Source organism: Lampetra fluviatilis, chromosome 21 (assembly GCF_964198595.1).
Source record: "Lampetra fluviatilis chromosome 21, kcLamFluv1.1, whole genome shotgun sequence".
In the NCBI taxonomy this organism is placed as follows: Eukaryota; Metazoa; Chordata; class Hyperoartia; order Petromyzontiformes; family Petromyzontidae; genus Lampetra; species Lampetra fluviatilis.
In genome coordinates this window covers 4,315,276-4,335,589 of record NC_136295.1, presented here as the reverse complement: position 1 = coordinate 4,335,589, position 20,314 = coordinate 4,315,276, and positions in this window count along the sequence as shown.

Genomic DNA, 20,314 nt, shown 5'->3' with positions numbered 1-20,314 from the left:
TTTTTCAGTTTTTGGCTTAGGCCTTAAGCAGGGCTGACACTTTAACCTTTGCCTCAGTATGGGGCATTTACATCTTAAAACCCCGAAGTAATTATCTACCCTAATTCGTCCTTAGCGAGTTATGGAAATTCCACATTCCTTGGCTCCGATATGGTTTCACTTACACAATTCATTATCTCAGATCTGAAAAGGATGAGAAACTCCCAATCTTAACAGGAAAGGGGTGCTGGCCGGAACGTCATAAATAAGACACTCAGCCTTTGTGCATAATGCAAAAACTATTAGCAGTTCCTGAAGAAAAAAACCACATTGTCTATCTTTGTCTCACTGCTGCCTGTCAGTCGATCACATTTGCTCAAAGTAACCTAAGACAGGAGGACCATGATGCAGTTCTTCAGGAACTGTTTTTTTTTGCACAATGCGCAAATGCCAAGTGCTTTTTGTCCACGATTTTGCGTGTTGTTTTAAACTTGATTCCACCTTATTTCATTGTTCGTCCCCCACACACACACACCTCTGAGCAGCTTAGATCACAGTGAAAAAGTCCATCACGGCCAGTGCCATTGATGCCACCACACCTCGCCATCGCTGCCTTCATTCTGCCGCACAATCAACACCCCCGGCCTCGACTTGTCTGTCCTTGTGGTGTACCACCATCTGGCTCTCGATCGTCGCTTTAAATAGCTACTCACTTTCATTACCTCTCGGCAAAGCCGGAGCAACAACAAAACATCTAATGATGAATTTACACACGGTGACACCATTAAGATGTAAATGTCGCATAAAAGCATTGGCATGCTGGCTGTGGACCTGGAGGAAAAAGCCGAGGCTATAGATTCAAGAACGTCGCCGGTGAAAGCCAGAATTGTCGGCCGAGGATTTTTCGATGATTCATTGGCTTTTTTGGTAACAAATGGCTCACTCATGAATGCCAGCGTAAAAGCTGTGCCATGTTTTGACATGAGCCTGATCTGTTGCCAAGATAAAATATCCACTCTTTTCTCTCACCCTGCGTTGTGTTTTTTTTAAACGTGCCCAATAATTTGTCAATGCAACATCATTGCATCTCAACTAAAATCAAAACCAACTTAATCCAAATACTGTCATACTTCTATTGAATCGTTGCCATCAAGTTCATGAGACATTTTACGTGAAGGGCGACAATTACAGTTTTTTTTTCATAATCAACCAGCTGCATAGCGCCGTGGTTGAAGCGCTTGACTAACAATCAGGAATATCAACAGTTCTAATCCCAGTTGGGTATCAACCAGTCTCGGGTCTTCGAGGCCAGACCTTGGCCTCAGCACTGGCTTGAGGACATTATCTCAACTCTCATCCCTGACCTTGGCTTTGTGGGTGCAGCCTCGTTCTGAGGACTCGTCCTCGAGGGTCAGGCACCGACTGGCCTTGACACTGGCCTCGTCCTCGAGGGTCTGGCCTTGACTGGTGTTGACTCTGGCCTCAACCTGAAAGGCTCCAAACCCTTTTATGCGGCTCGGCCTTGTTGCTCCTGGCCTTGAATACAATACTGCAGTCAACTAATATATATGTTGTAGGCGTCATAAAAATGAGTATTGTACCACGTTGTCCAAAAATGACTTGGACAGAATCGCTTCGTCCTTGAGAATGTGGAATTTCCAACATTGACTCAGGCATTCCACAGAAAGTGGAAAATGTTCAAAGCTCATTGAAGCAGGGAGACACTTTGACTTAACTCTTTCGATATTAATTGTTAACTCGACAATGTTATACACTTGACTGTGAATGCGATTGGATAAACAAAAATATCGGGTGTACACCTTTTTTCCATTAACTTGAATGTGGTTGGTGGATCACATTAAGATGGATACATCGTGTGTGAGAATCCCACATTCAGGGGTATCGAGGTGCATATGGCAGGCAATACAGAAAGTAGGTTGCTGTGTCTGTGCATATATTTTAAATATGTTAATTACGTGTTTGCATGAGGAAGGGAGGAATTGGTCAAACATTCAAATGGGATCGCTATCATACTTGACGTTCACCCTCTACTTAAAAAATACACCTACGTTAATGCGTGCATTTATTAGTGAGTGGACGTCTCATACAATGCATAAGAAGGTTAATTAATATTATAATGGGAAAGCAATGATAATGTATGTCTAATTGACTGCTGGAATGAGCCCTGATGAAATTCCATCCATTGCATGCAGTTAATCAATTAACTCACGTGTTAATTCCAATTAGCAACAGCGCTTGTGTGCATGAGCCTCAGATCCATCCACTGGCTCCAAATCCAATTCCAGACTCACTACGAAATTGCCCTCACTGTTTACGAAAACCACTCCCATCGAAGTTCCCCCTGCTTCAGCGATCGGGACTTCCCCTCGAATATGCCCTGCCAATTGCCAATCGATAGGCGGTTTCTCCTTCTCTGCTGCCCTACGATCTGGAATTCCCTCTCTTTGGCCATCCACACTAAGATCCCTACCTGCCTCCCAATAAGGAGTTGGCCACCTGGGAAATAGTTCCATGCCCAGCACACCACATTGAGCATACCCCTCGCTCTGGCTGTGACAGCCAGTCACGTGACATATGCTCCAGCCTACTGGCGACCTGGAAACTGTTGAGTGATCACAGCTTTCCTGCTCAGCTTGTGTCCCGTCGCTCTTGCGCAGCCTCTTGGGACGGGGTGCTGCTTTAGATGATCTATTAATCTACATTGTGTTGCATTTTGTTGTTGTATAGGTATACGGTATCTTTTCTGTAGGCATATTGGCATGCGGCTTTTCACTTTCAAGCTCCAAGGGTACTTCCACTTGCTCTCATTCATGTCTTAAGTTGTGGGTACCGTGGTGAAGAGATGTTAACTCCCTCACCTGGCATGCAGGATATTATGGGTTCGATCCCGACCCTGACACCTGTATATGTGGAGTTTGCATGTTCTCCCCGTGATCGCGCGGAATTCCTCCAGGTCCTCCGGTTTTCCCTCCGCATTTAGAAGCATGCATTTACAGTATTTGGCTGCTATACATTTTTACATGATAAGCCACTTCGTTGAGCCGTCATTTGTGGCCAGGTCGCATCTGAAAAAGAGCTATATAGCTCAGTGGGCCTTACCTGGTAAAATAAAAAGATAGTTTACTTGTAAAGTGTTTAATCGGTGTATGTGTAACTGCTTTGACGCATGAACTATCTTGCTCTTGTCCCAAAAGTCTGTTTAGACGATAAGGGGGGTATTTGCCTTTGTATGTAAACGAGATGCAAACAAATCATTGCCTCTGCTCCAAAAAGCATGGGGTGAATGCAGTGTTCGAAATTCCACATTATCATGGCAGGGAGCAAGAGCGTGTTAATACGTTTTTTTATATTTGCTGGTTTATTCCAGGATGTTTCTGTTACGCGTCGTCACTTTAAGATGTTCTGTGTTCATATTTTGTTTGTTGCGGTTGCACCCGACTTAAGAGCCGCATGGTTCACAGGGCTATACCTAAAAAATGAACTTGAACTTGAAGAGAGGTTATAGGAAAACTGTTGCCTTTCCTCAAACTGTTATTTATTGCATACATAAGAAATTGAAAAACGTTATCAATGGAACCGTGACATTTTTATTTTGTTTGTTTGTCTGTTTGTTTCAGCAGGTGAGGTTACGTAAGCCTGAAACCCAACTACTTGGCGGCAGGGTTGGCGGATCACACAGAGATGGAGGCATTCGGTGCATAAGACATCCACCTGTCAGATGCAATAATGCTGTTTTAGGAGGCGGTACAGCAAGTAGATTTCAGGCTTTGTCAAGTTCAAGCGTGGTTTTTCTTCATAGGTCCTCAGTGTTTCTCTCGCGTACAAGCGTTCTCAAGTTGTTGGCCAAATAACATGTGCACTTCTTGACTTGCATCATCAAAACTGTTGTCAAAGAGCAGATGGTGGGGGACGATGGGTTTCGTCCGTGGAGGTTGGGAGGCCCTGGAAATTATTCCATGAGGAATGAATCCCCGGTTTATTCCCACAAACAGTCGACACGCGCATTGATTGGAATGTCATCAGTACACTTTATTTTGGTCTTGTTGATGTACAGTTATAACGTGTATGTATCAACAGTGCTTAGCGAGTCTGTATTAGCCTCTTTCTGAAACAGTAAATAGTGCCTCGTACTTACAGAAGCAGAGCCGTACATGAAACTATGCACACAGCGCACGTGGGAGCCAAAGCATCGCCCTGCCCACGTGATCAGTGGGGCATCTCTCATCTGTGTAGGTGGCCCTGAACCAGCAGTGGAACATTCCACATTCCCATGGTAGGGACCAGTCCCGCTTATAAGACAACCACTCTTGGCTTGCCACAAAGTGGTACTCACTTTTTGGATTGTGTAAGAGGAGTCGATCCCTGACTGGGATTTCAACTCAGTGTTCAGTTTAGCCGGACAGATGCTCCCACAGCAATGCCATCTGGTCGGATGTGTTTCAACAATGAGACATATAGAACAGCAATCATGATTGTTGATATGGTGTATGCTTTCTTCGGCGAAGGTTGCAAGCCTGCGAATGTTTGTTCATGAACTATGAACTTTTTTTTTATTTCACCAGCTAAGGCCCGCTGAATTATATAGCTTTTTTTCAGAAGGAACCTGGCCACAAATGATTGCTCAACGAAGAGGCTTATGTGGAAATGTATAGCAGCCAAATACTCGAAATGCACGTTGATCCTAAATGTGGAGGGAAAAACGGGAGGATCCATAAAAAAAATTCACGCGACCACAGAGAGAACTAGATTTGAAGCTTTCGTGACTGCAATGATTCATATTCTCAGGTTTTTTCGGTAAAGTCACGTAGTTAAAAACATTAAAACTAATGAAAGTAAAATAAAACAAAACAAAATAAAATTCACGACGTTTCGGAGGCAACACAAGTCTCCGTCATCAGGTGGGACCGTCACAGCCGAATTAGCTGCATCAAGTGAAGCAATGATTCAAGATGTAATCCCTTATAAGCAAGTTGGAGGGAGGTGGAGAGGGGGGGAGAGCTTATCAGGCTGTGGTAGCCAATGAATGGAAACGTATCGGGAGGGAGGAGGAGCGGTGATCAAAGACTGCACGCAGTGCTCAACACAATGAATGGAGACGTGTCGGGACGGAGGGCGAGCGGCGATCAAAGACTGCACGCAGTGCTCAACACAATGAATGGAGACGCGCCGGGACGGAGGGCGAGCGGTGATCAAAGACATCACGTAGTGCTCAACACAATGAATGGAAACGTGGCGAGCGGTGATCAAAGAACAATGAAGAGATTACTGTTAAACACTGTGGATGTTAACACTCGGTGAAGTAAATTAAAATAGTGCCTGTCAGATAAGATGGTCCAAAAAGTGTAATTAAGTCTTTTTTGCGTGGTTAATAACATCTTTCCAGTGATTACTGAGTTTGTACCCATCATCACGGTTGAAATTATGTCTGTGTTTGTATATTTGTATGGCTTCGTGTACAAACCTTTGATGGTAGCCCGGAGGTTTGCAGAGAACCTTGGTCTCGGAAAAGACAATTTCATGAGAGCCCGCCGAGTTGTAGCAATGATCGGCAACGGCCGAAGAATCAGTTCTGCCGTGTTTCAGATCTGACTTGTGCTCGCGGACACGATCAGCAACATGACGTTTTGTTTCTCCAATGTAGCAATCACCACAAATGCAACTCAATTTGTAGACTCCAGGATACTGTAAGTCAGGAACGACATCCTTCACAGATGGAATCAGATCACGGATTTTATGCACTGTACTGAATCGGACTTGGATCTTATGTTTGTTTAGAATTTTGGAGATCTTTTTGGTCACGCCTGCTATGTATGGTAACGTGATAGTTTTGGTCAGAGTTTCATGTGGTTGTTTCTGTGTGGTGGGAGAGACAGCTTGGCGGATAGTGCGGTCAGAGTATCCGTTCATCCTGAGGGCCCGATGTACATGTCTTAATTCATCAACACCACCTGACTGATGAATTAAGACATGTACATCGGGCCCTCAGGATGAACGGATACTCTGACCGCACTATCCGCCAAGCTGTCTCTCCCACCACACAGAAACAACCACATGAAACTCTGACCAAAACTATCACGTTACCATACATAGCAGGCGTGACCAAAAAGATCTCCAAAATTCTAAACAAACATAAGATCCAAGTCCGATTCAGTACAGTGCATAAAATCCGTGATCTGATTCCATCTATGAAGGATGTCGTTCCTGACTTACAGTATCCTGGAGTCTACAAATTGAGTTGCATTTGTGGTGATTGCTACATTGGAGAAACAAAACGTCATGTTGCTGATCGTGTCCGCGAGCACAAGTCAGATCTGAAACACGGCAGAACTGATTCTTCGGCCGTTGCCGATCATTGCTACAACTCGGCGGGCTCTCATGAAATTGTCTTTTCCGAGACCAAGGTTCTCTGCAAACCTCCGGGCTACCATCAAAGGTTTGTACACGAAGCCATACAAATATACAAACACAGACATAATTTCAACCGTGATGATGGGTACAAACTCAGTAATCACTGGAAAGATGTTATTAACCACGCAAAAAAGACTTAATTACACTTTTTGGACCATCTTATCTGACAGGCACTATTTTAATTTACTTCACCGAGTGTTAACATCCACAGTGTTTAACAGTAATCTCTTCATTGTTCTTTGATCACCGCTCGCCACGTTTCCATTCATTGTGTTGAGCACTACGTGATGTCTTTGATCACCGCTCGCCCTCCGTCCCGGCGCGTCTCCATTCATTGTGTTGAGCACTGCGTGCAGTCTTTGATCGCCGCTCGCCCTCCGTCCCGACACGTCTCCATTCATTGTGTTGAGCACTGCGTGCAGTCTTTGATCACCGCTCCTCCTCCCTCCCGATACGTTTCCATTCATTGGCTACCACAGCCTGATAAGCTCTCCCCCCCTCTCCACCTCCCTCCAACTTGCTTATAAGGGATTACATCTTGAATCATTGCTTCACTTGATGCAGCTAATTCGGCTGTGACGGTCCCACCTGATGACGGAGACTTGTGTTGCCTCCGAAACGTCGTGAATTTTATTTTGTTTTGTTTTATTTTACTTTCATTAGTTTTAATGTTTTTAACTACGTGACTTTACCGAAAAAACCTGAGAACACAGAGAGAACGTTCAAACTACAAATATACAGGCGTCAGGGTCGGGATCGGGATCGGGATCGAACCCACAGTCTCCTGTGTACCAGGCGAGGTAGTTAACATCTCGCCACCGTGGCACCCCGGAGGGAGAGAGCCGAGAGAGCCATTCTAGAGGGCATTTTGGCCTACTCTTCCACAGTGGCCGAATGTGTTGGAAGAGTTGGGAGTATCCACACTTTAGCCCACCAGATACGCCCTGCCAATAAACTACGTAATTTTTACTGATGGGTGGAAAGTATTTAAAAAACTTGCAGCATCGTTTTGACTGCCACGTCGGAAGATCAAACCGGCGACCTCTGGATTGTCCATCTTCATCCTTCCATTGTGAGGTTAAACAGGCAACACCTCATGAAGAACGTCCCAATCAGTGAGTGGTAAGTCAACAGTGGCTGGGGCAATACCTTGGCTCTGCCATAGCAACATGGACATTGTATAACCAGCTTCGAACCAACAAGCGATGAGCACCACCCAATGCTTGGAATAGCACAAGAGGCGATGCATATCTTTTAAAAATACAAAAGTGCTTTTACAAAGCCCAGGAAGATCTTCTAAATACTACACTTACATATGTTAAATAATTTTTAATTTTAACTCGGTGATATTTCTTGATATACAAGTCATGCGCAAGTGCATTCAAAATGTTTTGTCATTTAATTCAAATATATTCGACTGTAAATGAATATCGATACATTGTGTAAACTCTACATAGCACTGCGAATGACTATGTATGAATGTTTAATCAAACACTTGGGTACACGTTATAAAAGATGCCTCCTGTACACGTTTTAAACTTAACGCTTCCCGACCTGCACGAATGCACAAAACCAGGGGATGCATTTGAGTTCAAGTCAAACGACGTACGATTAGCCCAACTCACTTGTCGACTGACACGATGAGACGAAATGTGATTGTATCTCGATACGCAACAAGCATGGGGACGGTGCGCATCTGTTGATGGCCGTTTCAAAGTAGTGTACATTAAATTCCACATTGCCAAGACGGAGAACAGTCGATATTCACAAAGGCAACACCTTGCGGACTTCCCACAAAGTGGTTACAGTACTCACTTTATCAAAAACAAAGCGATGATTATGATGGGCTGAGTCGAAAGCCAAACCGGGATTTGAACTTGCAACCTTGAGCCGATATCTCGAGCCACAATCGCCTCTCGTCAGATGCCAACTATTCTTTTTGTTCTCCGTGTGTCGCCGAGCTGTGACAGGGCCTACCGATTGTTGCAGAATGTGCACAGCTCCAATACAATGGCCGCCATGATAATAATTAATACAAGTATTAGACAACTTAGATGAACTAAAATGACTCGAATAAAAATTATATTTCGTTTCATCTGCTGCACAGCGGACGTTGAAGATCCACCGATGGCATTCGCATGAGTGGTCTATTTTTGCCACATTTAAAAAAAATTAACCCCTCAAACTACTCAATTGAGATTACACAAAGCATTGAGCGCCTCCCGCCATTACTGGCACATTAATGGCCCAGGTTACTCTCGCAAACGGCCTCTTGATTTTCTCACCCGGTTGAACAAAATCAACTTCCCAGTAAACATAGAACGTTGGTCGAACGGTTGCAACCGCGTACTAACGTTGACCCAACGTCGGCATGGCTACTGGGTCGAAACTTGAACTTCAAGCTGTGAATGAATTAAATACAATGTGGTGAAAGAGGCCAATACTGAACGTACATTTCGGGACTCACGGACACACATGCGCACACGCACACGCATGTCACTACATACACACTATAGTGCACATGTACTGAACACAACAGAGAATAGGATATTGTTTTGTACAGATGTGCTGCTTTTAAGATGGTTTTCTATTTACGTGACTTTACCGAAAGAACCAAGAATATGGTCTTTACATATATATATGTATTGCCGTTGTGGTCACGCAACCATTGTATTATCAAAGGCCGGATGGATTATATAGATTCATAGATTTCACACGGCGATGATTGTATTCATGACCAACGATGATGTTAATAGAGTAGTCTTAGATTGGTGGGGTGGGGGGGGTTGTTAACATCAACAATCACAAAAGCTAAATTTGACACCCTTCCAAACGCATCAGTTGTTCCAAACGAGCAAACCGTCCAGAACACATGGTTGTGAGCGCATTTACAAAGGCTAAATGAAAAAAAAAACCCACCGCACTCTTCCCGGTCACCCTCGTGATCACCGGTCATTCTCTATCTACTGTCGTGTGAAGAATGTCACCGCATAACGTGATCGATCATCATCATTCTCATCATTGTCTTCCTCATCATCATCATCATTCTCATCATTGTCTTCCTCATCATCATCATTCTCATCATTGTCTTCCTCATCATCATCATCATTCTCATCATTGTCTTCCTCATCATCATCATCATTCTCATCATTGTCTTCCTCATCATCATCATCATTCTCATCATTGTCTTCCTCATCATCATCATCATTCTCATCATTGTCTTCCTCATCATCATCATCATTCTCATCATTGTCTTCCTCATCATCATCATCATTCTCATCATTGTCTTCCTCATCATCATCATCATTCTCATCATTGTCTTCCTCATCATCATCATCATTACTCACTTAGAGTTCCCTCGAAATCCAGAAATTAGCAAAAAAAATCCAGCGTGAAGCTATGCACATTTAATTTGTACACACACGCACACACGCATCTGCATACACTCTACAGACATTCACTCTTGCTGCTGATCTGTCACCTCCCGGTCCTTTTGCCACTGCTACTATCGCCGTCTCTCAATACAGCCACTCACTGTCGATCTGATACCGCCTTTGTCTCTCTTGCTATCACCGCTGTCACTGCCGTTGCTTTCAGGCGCTGTATTCCCCCTAATTCCACATCCGATTTCGAGCTCTCGATCACCATCTCATCCACGCTGCGTTTGTTTGACCTTCACCAGTACAACGGGACATCTCTTCTCCTTCGTCGTTGCCTCGAACAGCTCTCGTGAACGTGAAGCGCAACCCGCTCGTCACGTAACCCGGCGCTGCCCATTGACCGCACTTACGCACGGAGGTGTGGACGCTATACACCAAGCAGCTGCGGGTGCCATCGACTGAATGAAGAGACGAACGAACCCAACTTGCAGTGAAAACGTTTGCCGTCGGTTGCTCTTCAAATGGCACAGGAAAGCGAGGGGCAGCTCTGCTCTGAGGCGCCCTCCTTTGAATCTCTCTTTGCAGCCTCATTTAATCTGACTCTTCCCAAGAATCTTCCCATCCTGGACTGGCACCAGGGGGCTGCTGGGGTTGGGCCCTGCACGACGCATGTCCCTTTGGTCCCTCAAACCAAGTTCACTCTCCTTAGCGGCGAACCACTGTTATGGTGACCCCCCCCCCCCGCCACACACGACTAAAACTATAAACTACTTTCTTTTTTACCAGGTAAGGCCCACTGAGCTATGTAGCTCTTTTTTTCAGAAGCAACCTGGCCACGAATGATAGCTCAACGAAGTGGCTTATCGTGTGGAAACTTAAAGCAGCCAAATAGTCGAAAAGCATGTTTGATACATGTGGAGGGAAAAACCGGAGAAGAATCCACGCGGACACTGGGAGAACATGCAAACTCCAAATATACAGACATCGTGGTCTGGATCAAACCCGAGACCTCATGTATACTAGGCGAGGGAGTTAACATCTCGCCACCGCGGCGCCCCAACAGCGCTACTGCCACACCCCCATCCGAGAGGAGTCGGAGCCGTGCCTGCTCCTGCTATGATGTAATATCCGTTCTCGAGCTCTATCCATTGCTATTCCCTTTGCATTGTGGGTATCCAGGTCGACTTCGAACTATATTTGAAGGTGTGTTGTGGGGGCAGCACATTGTCACCTGTTCGCATTATCCATTGAAGACGACGATGATGACGGATAGATATTGGGGGTTATTTTCAGATTTCATATTTTCATAGATTGAGATGTTGAGGCCCAACTTTATGTTTGAGCGTCATGAATACAATTCATAATTTGAGGGGAAAAATAAATGCAACATTTCATATTACAGCTATAATAATTATGTCATTCATGATGCAGTAGTTTGATACACATTTTGCATTGTAATGATGGTGCTGGTAATATCGTAGGTAAATATGAAAAAAATCAAAGTTGAACATTTGTGAATTGAATCTTGCACATTCAGTACACTCGCTGTCATGAGATTCCCATGCCCTTTGATTAACCGGCAGTGCGAGTGTGACTGGACTGAGATGTCTCCACTCCAATAACCTCAGTCAAACGCCGCCACCCAATTTCTAACCTGCACATCGGCAAACAAGACCGCATCACCACAATACTCTAACCCCTCCTTCAGCTCACGATCCAATCCCAGATCAATTTCGAACATCGCACTCACCGGCTTCAAGATCCTCCACGGACTCGCCCCTGCTCATCCTTCCCCTCCCATCTCACTCGACTCTGTCAACACTCTCTCTCCTACCTCTCCCCTCTCATCTCATTCTATTCCCTCAACTCTCTCTCTCCTACCTCTCCCCTCTCATCTCATTCTATTCCCTCAACACTCTCTCCTACCTCTCCCCTCTCATCTCATTCTATTCCCTCAACACTCTCTCTCCTACCTCTCCCCTCTCATCTCATTCTATTCCCTCAACACTCTCTCTCCTACCTCTCCCCTCTCAACTCACTCTACTCCCCTCCACACACTCTCCTACCTCTCCCCTCTCAACTCACTCTACTCCCCTCCACACACTCTCCTACCTCTCCCCTCTCACCTAACTCTATTCCCTCAACGCTCTCTCTCCTACCTCTCACCTCTCATCTCACTTTACTCCCATGTCAATAGATAGGTTGACGAGCAGCAAGGAGAGGCGGGTAGATAGGTAGGTGGGAGGGCAGAAAAGAGGTAGGTCTATAGGTCAGTCTGAGTGGTGGTTAGATAGGTAGGCATGCATGCAGGTGACCATAATCTAGAGGTAGCTATAGAGATTTGTAAGGGGTTTTGATTGGCAGGATGCTACGTGGGCACACGGGAAAGGTAGGTGACACAATAATATAGGTGCGGTAAGAAAGGTGCGTTGCTTCGATAAGGGTGTTGCTAGCGGTGTTGCTCAGAGTCTATATGCCAGAGTATAAATTGGTGACACCTGAGGTGGCAAATATTGAATAGTTCCAATGTATGAATACAGTTAGTACAAGTTAAATGTTTGATAACCCACTCATTCGAAATGGGTCATCACACACATCACTGTTTTCGGCCACATAATGAGATTGGGACCTCTAAAGTTGTGCCACTTCAGGTGGTAGCAACGAGCGATATTTCTTGTCTGGGCTCATGGACTAGGAGGCAAGGCATGTGAGTGGAAAGAAGCCACGGTAGGTGGATAGGTTAGTGAGCAGTAAAGATAGGCATGTATGCATGTAGGTCGATTTTGGAAGCGTAGGATAGATAGGTAAAAAGAGGGGAGCAATTATTCACCTGCCTGGCGTTTTTGGTGACTTATCGCGATGTAATAATTGAAAAAAATATTATATATTTTACTTTTTTGGTGAATTTAGCAGCCTCTAGTGACTGCAAGGGGTCACACGAACTGAGGAACGTCCATTCTTGCATACGTAATTTGATGCCTTTGCTGTGGCTTAAGAATGAAGTGTTCTTGTCGGACGCAGAATGATACTTCGAGTAGGTGGGTGAGCAAAACTAAAATAGACTGGGAATTTGGTGGACAGCTGTGCAACCAGCTAGACAAACAGGCAGGCAGGTACGTACGTTGAACTTCTTTCGCACCGTACGTAGCCAACCGCGCTCATCGGAGGTGCGGGGGACGGTTAACAAACTTAACTCAAAAAAGCAGATCTAAAGAAATTAGTTTTCAATATCGATTTAAAAGTGCCTAGCTCCCAGGGTCTTCCGAATATCGAAGGTAGGTAGTTGGGATGCGCTCCCAAAGTTCAGATCAATCCAAAAAGAATCGGAAAATTGATCGAGATACAACATTTGGGATGATTCGTTTCGGAGTGATCCATCAAGTAGGACATCACAGGAACTGAAACCCACTTACATTGCGTCGTGCCTGTGCTTTTCCTCACCAAAAGTGTCGTCACGTATCACCGAGTGACGTCACTTGTGCTCGCAAGAAGACGGGTTCAATGATCAGGTCATGAACACCTGAACAAAAGACCCTAAATTTAGTTGGACAATCTGAAAATGTTAAATTGTTCAGTCCAAAACCTATCCCCGGTTGGTATTTACAAAAGCAGTCAGGCATACAGGCATGTAGGTAGGTAGATACGTACGTATGTTGAACTTCTTTCGCACCGTACGTAGCCAACTGCGCTAATCGGAGGTGCGGGGGAAGGACAACAAACTAAGACACAAAATGCAATTGTGGTCGGTGCGTGTCCAGGTAGATTTGGTGGATGTGCAGGTCGACGTGCCCCTTCATTTAAGCCAGTCCGGAGCCCATGGAGACTACGCAACTATTTTGCAACGCAGACTCGCATTACCCTTTTCGCTTTTCTCCGGAGGAGTTTGGATTTGTTTTTTTCTTTCTTATTTCCTTGCTCATTACGGCTAATGGGCTGCTTTTGAACGCGTGGTTTGACGCCGTGAAAATCGCCAACAAGCAAACAAAACGGGGGGGAGGGGGGGGCAGAGGAATAAATAATGCTGACCGCTGCTTAAAATGAAGAGACACCGCTGAGGCTTTACAGAATCGTTCAGTGCCTCAAGGGTTTTCAGGTAGCCCTGGAAACCACTATATGTCATGATTTCTGGTGGTGGGGGACGTAAGCAGCGTTGTGTGAAGTGATTGTACTGTCTGCGTTCCCTACAAAGTGGCAAATGTGTGCATTGTTGAGTTATTGTGATATGCAGTACGTGTTACATTTCTGGAGGTAATTTGGAAATGTAGCGTGTGCGTAGCGTGTGCACAGGGCAGTGGGCGGAGGGGAGTAGTGGCGTCGTGGTTCCAACACTGCTCCGTGATTTTGGCCGCCTCTGACCTCTGGCTGTGATCTACAAACTTGAGCTGCGGGAGGAATGTGAGCCTGGCTTGGATCTCCCATAGGTTGACTCGGCCTCAAATAAATAAAAAGAGGCATGGCGAGTGATCACGATGGCGGCCAGGCATGATGCGGTGCCACGTGACCGGCTATCTGGACTGTGCCGGTGTTGAATTGGCGTTTTATAGCCCAGTTGACGTTTTACCGACTATGAGAATACATTGTTATCTTTATCTTCATGATTGTGTGTGTGTGTAATCAGGTGGCTAAGATACAGCAAGTTGGCAAGGTTGGGACATGTCGGTGGGGTGATTAGAATGGTGATGTATTTGCATCGCGCCGGTTGCCTGCATCGCTAGTTCTGCTGCCCGTGTGGTGATGCGTGGTCGATACAGGACGCTGCAGCTTGGACAGGTCTCATCAGCTAAGCAGGTTGTAGCCTCGTTGGTCCGTGGACTGGTGGCCACCAGGGCTTGCCGGGTGCCCTGGGTGTGGGGGCGGCGAGGCGTAGCCAACAAATTGCAAGTGCCGATTCTCACACCCGCTCAAGAAACGCGGTGGATTTTCTGCGGGTCCTCTGGTTTCCTCCGCATGACACCAAACTCTCATTAATGACACTGGTCGAACATGCCGAGATGGCAACCTCCCAAAAAAACGAGCCTTGACACTCGGTGAGGCATTAATGGCTGGGTAACCAAAGGGAAATTTGATTTATTACAATATGTTTTCTGTTTCAATGCAATTATCGTAGACCAGTTCAGCTGCAGGGGCTCAATATTATTATTGTATCGAGATGCCTCTCATTACACAGCATGGAAGAGAGAGAGCGTGCTGTTTAGTGTTAGATGAGAGAGTCATACTGGAGTGGCTCCGAAGTAGTTCTGCAGTGTCAACTTCATGAGCCGTGCCTTAACCGGAGTTCCAAAAGCGTGTTTAGTCACATCATAATATTTACTCCGATAGCACCCCTAGGGCCCAATAGGTGATGCAAGTTTGATGAGTCAGTGTCAAAGTGTCTGCCTGCGTAAGTTCACGAGGAGGAGCATGGGAAGGAGGTGGGGAGGAGGAGGGCTGGTCCCAGTTGGGAGCCGTGAGCCACTGGTGAAAATTCCACACCCGTTGGGACAACCAACTATCGATGTCATTCAGAGTGATGCTGATCGTATTGAAGCTGCGGGGACGATGGGCTGAGGTGACCCACGATCTACCAACCTTCCAATCGTGAGCCAAGTTTCCCCGACCACTGTAACAGCCGGTGTGGACACTCTTAGAGACCGTTTCAACTCACTTTGTCTTTGCTTTTACTTTTTAAAATGCTACCCAGATAAGGCCCACTGAGCTGCATGGCTTTTTTTCAGAAGCAATCTGGCCGCAAATGATAGCTCAACGAAGTGGCTTACCGTGTGGACATTTGTAGCAGCCAAATGCCCTAAGCGCATGTTTCTAAATGTGGAGGGAAAAACTGAAGAACCTGGAGAAAAATCCACGCGACCACGGGGAGAGAGACATGCAAACTCCAAATATACAGCAGGCGTCAGGGTCTGGATCGAAACCACGGCCTCCTACATACCAGGCGAGGTAATTAACATCTCGCCAACGCGGCGCTCAAACAGTAGTGCATAGACAATTGTTGCACAACAACAATGCACGATTGTTGTGTAAGTGGCAAAGCAGTTTTTCCTAACGTGCAGTTAGTTTTCCATTACACCACTCGCCATTTTGCTCACCCAATTACTCCACAACTGAGTAATTGGCACATAAAAAAATAACTTTGAAAAAAAAAGTCAATTTGGCCGTTTAAGTTTCCACAATGAACGTGTAAACGTAACAACAATTTTGACATATTGGTCCCTCGAATTGAATGTAATCAAATTAACAAGGTAATTGGGAAATTTTAGCGCTTGTTCACGCGGAATAACGCATGCTATAAGCCTGCCCAATTACTTGACTCTTTCGAGCGATCAGTATGGTTTTTTTTAAGTGTTTTTTTTTGCTTCGCCACTGTTAACCATTGTTACATAAACCAACACAGCAGTGTGGTACACAGTGCACGACTCGTCCGGTAGCCTGGTGCACCGTAAACGCATGGCACCGTCGAGGGCACTTGTACGGCACGTGCATGAAAAGGTAAAGGTGGAGGACCCTTCAAGCACTTGCTCACTCTGCTGTTAGCGGAAAGACCCGCAACTGGGTGATCGAACGGTCGACATCTGGATTGGCAAGTCCAGCATGCCAACGGTCTATACGTAGTGGCAGTGGTAGTAGTAACAATACGTTGGCTTTATGGTGTGTGGAGGATTTGTGCAGCGAGTCGTTACCTCAAGTGAGAAGCACTGCGGTAGTAGTACCCTCATTAAAATGGAATTGGCCAAGCATCGCCAATGCAAAAGGCCCTGCTGAAAAGAAGAAGAAAAAAAACCCCACAAACCTCTTGGGACTCAGTAAGGCTTTCTAGGGTGAATTAAGATTTGTCGTTTATTTGTTAATTAGTCGGCTTAAGTGGATAAAAATGGGTTTGTGTGTGTGTTTTTAATCGTCCATTGCAGGCTTTTGTTCTGTCCAACTGGGTTAAAATTCAAATGGGAAAAAGAAACTTTGCACATGAGCTGGTGATATGAGCAATGAATTCTGGAATGGGTTTTTCTTACAAAAATGCTGCTGCACTTGGAATAAAGTAAGCTCTTAAATGTGAAACCCTTGAAGCTGGGTGGCTAAGCGAAACGCGTAACATTTTCTCTGTCAAGCCAATCTGTGAAAAGAATGTACATATTATATAACAGGCACGATCTACCCCAACAGGAAACGAATTGTGAATTGTATAATAGACATTTGAAAACATAGCAAACCTTATTTGCCAAACTTAACTCACCGCTAATCAATGACGTATTGCCACAAATGGCAATCGGTTATCTTGTGAATTGCGTTGACTTTTTGTTGGGAAGGGATACTTTTGGAAAGTAAACTGATTACTAATTACTTGACATTCCGGAAGATATTGCAAAGACGCGTAAAGCAAACGTGTCTAAGCGGCTTGCGCAATGTCAAAGTTCATTGCACGTACAGTATGTACGTTGAAACTTCTTTCCCACCATACGTATCCAAACGTGCTAATCCGAGGCGTGGGAGACGGACAACAAGTTTCACTAATCGTCTGACAGTCTGTGAATGGGGAACGTGGGAAAAGTACCGAACGTGGCGAGTGAAGAGGCTCCTGCAAAATGTGACCCCAACACCGTCCAGAGGCAGGTGGACGTTGCTGAGGAAACAGAAGTGGAATATTCAGAGGGAATGTGTCCATCGTGGAGGTGAATGGGTTTGAAAGAGGAGGCGTCAGAAAAACTCATGCACATATTTTCCCTCGGTCGATCGCCTACGTCAAGCTGAAAATTGCAGGAGGCTGCAATTGTCACGGTGGAGGAGGTGGATGGGGAGGCCGGGGCCTAGAGCCTCGTTGTGCCGTCCATTTCATTGCACAATGCAGACACGTGGACAGTGCAGAATGTAATGTATTATGTTGAACTTCTTTCGCACTGTACGTAAACAACCGTGCTCATCAGAGGTGCGGGTGAAGCACAACAAACTGAAGACAAAAAGCAGTTCTAAAGAAATGAGTTGTCAATCTAGATCGAAGGAAGAGTTGAGGGGAGAAAAGTTGAGTCTCTGAGATGTCCGTGTTACGGGAAATATTCTGAATTTCGAGAAGAGTCGAGAGAGTATCGACATCAACAAGAAACTGGGAATAGATAGAGATGATGTAGATATCGTACAGCAGAGATGTCTCCTCTGCGCGATGTGGTCCGGACAGAGCAATGAGAGGTTCCCCGACACCTCCTCGTTTGGTCAAATCGATTGGACGAGGAGAAGGTGGACACAAGAGAGACTCAAGACTCGCCGGGGACAGGCAAGGGTGGAGTTTAAAAACAAACAAAAAATATCCTAAACTAAACTATTTTAATTTTACCAGGTCAGGCCCACTGAGCTATATAGATCTGTTTCAGAAGCGACCTGGCCACAAATGATCGCTCAACGAAGTGGCTTATCACGTGGAATTCTATAGCAGCAGCCAAAAAACCATGAACGCGTGTTGATGTTGATTCTAAATGTGGAGGGGAAAATTGGAGGACCCGGAGAAAAATCCATGCGACCACGGGGAGAACATGCAAACTCCAAATATACGGGCGTCAGGGTCGGGATCAGGATCGAACCCACGATCTCCTGTATACCAGGCGAGGTAGTTAACATCTCGCCACCGTGGTGCTCCCCCCCACGCCCCATAGTCCGTCCACAGTTTGGCTGTGGATGGGCTGCCAGAGCACGCAAATCCTTCGGTGTCACCTTAGGCATTAAGTGAAGTAAACGTAATCTCGTCGGATTCCTGGATCGCTTGTCTGATTATAATTAATTATTATGTTGTATTCATCTCAGGCTGATCTGACTTTAGTTATCGCAGCACTACAACTGCAGGCTACGTAGACAGGTACATATGTAACGGCCCTCTTGAGCCCCCCTCCCACACCACGTTGTGCCACGGTGGTTATTTGACCGCATTTCGCCATGCTGGCCAGCGCGTGGTTGGCGAATGTGGTGAGCGATAGCCATGGCAAGCTTACAAGTGCAGACCAAGTACACGCCAATGGATGTTGCTGTGCGTGCACTGTTTGGGCTCAACCCTGTTGAGGCTACTGAAAACTGACGAGGTCGCGGGTATTCCAAGTCTCTGTGTCGTGATCGGCACTTATCGGCTGCTGCTGCTGCAGCTGCTGTCCCTTGCACGAACCCCGGGCTGCTGGCGTGATACGTTTCCCCGTTCAATAGTTTTCCACGACATTTATCGAAGATGTAAAAATGAAAGTAATCGCGCGGACAAAGAAGTCACCGCCGTTAGCACTTGTTCACAATAACCTTGACTACGCCCTCAAAGTATGCATCATGGGATTGCCAGTAGTATCTCCTTGCGGTAAGCTGATCGCAAGCGTCCACGTTGTTTGTAACACATCATTCCCCCGAAAGTATAGATCCGTGGGCTTGGCCCCAAACCCATTCACCTTCATACGACGTTTTAGGCATCAGGGCTCGCAATGACCCCCAAGTTACCGTGGCTTAACCCCCCCCCACTACCCCAAAGCCCACCACACCCACCACCACACAATAACTTCACACGGGCCCCACGACTCGTTTCATCCAAACACATCAAGCGCCATCCCACCAACTTGTCACCCTGCGAGCAACATCATTGGTGGTGGATTCAACTCCTCACCCCCCAAACCCCCAACGACTCCGCGGCCGCACGAGCCCTCGAAAAAAATCCTCAACGCCCGGGACCGCAACGACGACCCCATCGGCAAGGACGCGACCTCCCCCCACTACCCCCCCCCCCACTAACACCCACCCCCCCATCGCCAAGCGCACGCAAAACCCATCGCCCGCAGGAAGCACCGACACCCGGCACGCGTCCAGCGGCTAACAGGAGGTGGACTGCGTCGGTATCGCCGATCTTGCTGACATTCGCCAATCAAATACAGGGGGGTTGTCACACGACTGCTCGGTCACAAATATCGATTGCCCATATGCGTCGATTGGCAATGGATCGCAGCGGATCGACCTTTCAACTTTGAGCCTGGTTGCCGCATGGACCGAGCCGAATCGATTGCGGTGAAAAAACTTTGATCCACGTTTCACAGTGACCGTGTGTGTGTAAAGACCTCCCCCTCCTCCTATCCACCACCCCCCCACCCCCGTTCGCCCCCCCCGCCGACTTTCTTCCATATACGGGGGGGGGCGGGGGAGGGGGGGGGCAAATCTCTGATCGGTGATGTCGCCGCGTGTCCGATTTCATCGCTCTGATTCCGGCGCTACGCTCGCAGCGAGCTACCAGCGCGCAACGGGGGAGAGTGGTGAACGGGGGAAGTTTGGGGGGAGGGGAGTAGGGGGGGGTAGGGGGGGTAGGGGGTAGGTGGGGGGGTGGGTGGGGGGGTTGATCGGCCGAGGCGGGCTGAGCTGGGGAGAATCACGCTGGGCCCGCTTGCGCGTGCACGCTGAACACGACGCGACTTGAGCTGCGGGGGGGGAGGGGGAGTTTTCTTTGTTTTTGGAGGGCTCCGATGGCGAGGTTTGCGTTGGGACAGGAGCGATGCGGGGGGTGGTGGGTGGGGTGGGGGGCATGGGGGGTG